We start from the raw sequence: 3,762 nt of genomic DNA, 5'->3' as shown, positions 1-3,762 counted from the left end.
TAATACCCTGATTGTAGCACCATCTATTAATACCCTGATTGTAGCGCCATCTATTAATACCCTGATTGTAGCACCATCTATTAATACCCTGATTGTAGCACCATCTATTAATACCCTGATTGTAGCACCATCTATTAATACCCAGATTGTAGCACCATCTATTAATACCCTGATTGTAGCACCATCTAGTGTTTAATATCCAGATTGTAGCACCATCTAGTGTTTAATATCCAGATTGTAGCACCATCTATTAATACCCTGATTGTAGCACCATCTAGTGTTTAATATCCTGATTACAGACAACAACGAAAAAATGTAAACAGTAGTATTAGTATATAAATATTCAGTACTAAACTACAGCTGTTATATTATTATATTCAGTACTGGACTACAGCTATTATATTCAGTACTGAACTAGAGTTGTTATATTCAGTCCTGGACTACAGCTGTTATATTCAGTACTGAACTACAGTTGTTATATTCAGTACTGGACTACAGCTGTTATATTCAGTACTGAACTAGAGTTGTTATATTCAGTACTGAACTACAGTTGTTATATTCAGTACTGAACTAGAGTTGTTATATTCAGTACTGAACTAGAGTTGTTATATTCAGTACTGAACTAGAGTTGTTATATTCAGTACTGAACTATGGAACAACACTCAAATCATAAAAAATAAAAAATCAAGACAGCTGAACAACTACATTTTGTAAACGAACGTGCTCCTCCTGTCAAGAATCGCACATGTCCCCCTAGCCCTCTTCCTCCCCCTGGTGTGGTACATACAGAACAGAGGAAGATTGAATCTCACATGTCCCCCTAGCCCTCTTCCTCCCCCTGGTGTGGTACATACAGAACAGAGGAAGACTGAATCGCACATGTCCCCTAGCCCTCTTCCTCCCCCTGGTGTGGTACATACAGAACAGAGGAAGATTGAATCTCACATGTCCCCCTAGCCCTCTTCCTCCCCTGGTGTGGTACATACAGAACAGAGGAAGATTGAATCTCACATGTCCCCCTAGCCCTCTTCCTCCCCCTGGTGTGGTACATACAGAACAGAGGAAGATTGAATCGCACATGTCCCCCTAGCCCTCTTCCTCCCCCTGGTGTGGTACATACAGAACAGAGGAAGATTGAATCGCACATGTCCCCTAGCCCTCTTCCTCCCCCTGGTGTGGTACATACAGAACAGAGGAAGATTGAATCGCACATGTCCCCCTAGCCCTCTTCCTCCCCCTGGTGAGGTACATACAGAACAGATGAAGATTGAATCGCACATGTCCCCCTAGCCCTCTTCCTCCCCCTGGTGTGGTACATACAGAACAGAGGAAGATAGTCTGAGTCTCAAATGGTACCCTTTTCCCCAGACAGTGCATTATTTTTTGTTGTTGCCAGAAGCCCTTTGGTTTCATTTAGGGATGAAGGTGTAGAGTAGTTCCTGCAGCATTGCCTAGATGCATTAATATGACCTTTTTGTGTTGAGGTTAAGGAGAGAGGGAGGCTGCTGCCGCTGTGGGACAAGGTTAAGGAGAGAGGGAGGCTGCTGCCGCTGTGGGACAAGGTTAAGGAGAGAGGGAGGCTGCTGTGGGACAGGGTTAAGGAGAGAGGGAGGCTGCTGTGGGACAGGGTTAAGGAGAGAGGGAGGCTGCTGTGGGACAGGGTTAAGGAGAGAGGGAGGCTGCTGTGGGACAGGGTTGAGGAGAGAGGGAGGCTGCTGCCGCTGTGGGACAAGGTTAAGGAGAGAGGGAGGCCGCTGCCGCTGTGGGACAGGGTTAAGGAGAGAGGGAGGCTGCTGCCGCTCTGGGACAAGGTTAAGGAGAGAGGGAGGCTGCTGTGGGACAGGGTTAAGGAGAGAGGGAGGCTGCTGTGGGACAGGGTTAAGGAGAGAGGGAGGCCGCTGCCGCTGTGGGACAGGGTTAAGGAGAGAGGGAGGCTGCTGCCGCTCTGGGACAAGGTTAAGGAGAGAGGGAGGCTGCTGTGGGACAGGGTTAAGGAGAGAGGGAGGCCGCTGCCGCTGTGGGACAGGGTTAAGGAGAGAGGGAGGCCGCTGTTGGTGTGTACGTGTTTTTAAAAATGTATCGAAGCAAGTCAGTTAAGAACAAATTCTTATTTATAATGACAGCCTACCCGGACCAAACCCTAACCCGGACGACGCTGGGCCAATTGTGCACCGCCCTATGGGACTCCCAATCATGGCCGTTTATGATACAGCCTGGAATCGAACCAGGGTCTGTAATGGCACCTCTAGCACTTAGACCGCTACACCACTTGGTGGGGGTGTCATCGGCAGCTGCCCTCCTGACCTGCTGGGGAATAGATACTGTCTCCCGTTGCTTGTTTTTACAGATGTGCTGATCCACTATTGTAGCAGCTCAAATAATCCACTGTGTAAGGTCTTTATCTATAGCACAATTTGTAGAGAGAAAAAAAGCCTATTCGCTCAGTGGCAGGGATGCCCCCACAAACTTTATATGGAGAAGGGCAGTTTAATTCACTCTTAGAAAAAAAGGGTTCCAAAAGGGTTATTTACAGAGGGATAGGGTTCTACTGAGAACTGTTTTGATCAGAATAACCCTTTTTTGGAAGACATGGATTCTTTGTAAGGCAACGGGTTCTACCTAGAAGCTTTAACATCCTAAGAACTGTGTTTGAAAGAAAGGGTTCTTTGATGATTCTTTGGAACGCAAGAAGGATTCCTTAGAAGGCAAAAAGGGTTCTACATAGACCCATATATAATATTTCCCAGCATGCTCTATTGCAGGAAAATTCTGAATGCAGGTTGCAGGTGATTAATAATTCCACTTGTTAGATAGCCTAAATCTGGCAGCATTCCAATATGAATTACACATCACTTTGCAAGGCAGCATAATGTGACTTGCAGGCCTGATGTGGCCTGTAAACCAGGAGATTCCTAACACCACTGTGTTAGGTGTATAACTAGGCACTCATAGAAAGGCCTTGTAATATATGTAATGTAATAAAATATAAAAATATATTTTAGAGGCTAGTGAGGCTGTTGGAACTGTTTATAGAGAGAACTCTCCAAAGATAAAGGTTTCTCGGTAGAACCCTTAATACACGGTTCTAGGAAGAACCCTGCGTAGAGGGTTTTTAGGTAGAACCATATCAAGGGGGTTCTTTAAGGGGGTTCTACCCGGCACCAAAAAGGGTTCCCCTATAGGGACAAACCAAAGAACACTGTATGGTTCTACTAAGCACCTGTAGTTGACCTTAATGAAATGAGTGTAGTTGACCTTAATGAAATGAGTGTAGTTGATCTTAATGAAAAATACATTAATTTCAAATAAGGAAACATTCAAAACTTGATTTTTGAAACTCATTCAATTTGCAGTCTTTACTAGATGCAATGCAATACATGGCTGTAGAGGAAAGAGGGGTATTGGTGGTAATACTCATTTTCACACCTATTAAACATTTGTATAACATTTGTCACAAAGAAAGAAAGAAGATAGGATTCAGCGTTGACGTTATGAGATTTTTTAAAACTATTGTAACGATCCACGTGTCTCAATCGCGGCCCCACTGACGCAGCTATTATCTAGACTACACATCCCAGGGTACACCGCGAGGTAAATCGAATTATGTTGACGTTATTCTGACGCGCGGCATATTTTTTTTTTTTTACCTATGGGAAATGTAGTTAATAGACAATCCACTGATATTTGAGAGTCGTTTGTTATTATCGTACAATAAACTACAAATCCTACACACCCGTCCAGCGTCGCAGGCGTGTCGTGAAA

Source organism: Oncorhynchus tshawytscha, linkage group LG05, assembly GCF_018296145.1.
Source record: "Oncorhynchus tshawytscha isolate Ot180627B linkage group LG05, Otsh_v2.0, whole genome shotgun sequence".
Taxonomy (NCBI): Eukaryota; Metazoa; Chordata; class Actinopteri; order Salmoniformes; family Salmonidae; genus Oncorhynchus; species Oncorhynchus tshawytscha.
The sequence above is the reverse complement of the archived record's forward strand: the minus strand, read 5'-3'. Positions refer to the sequence as shown.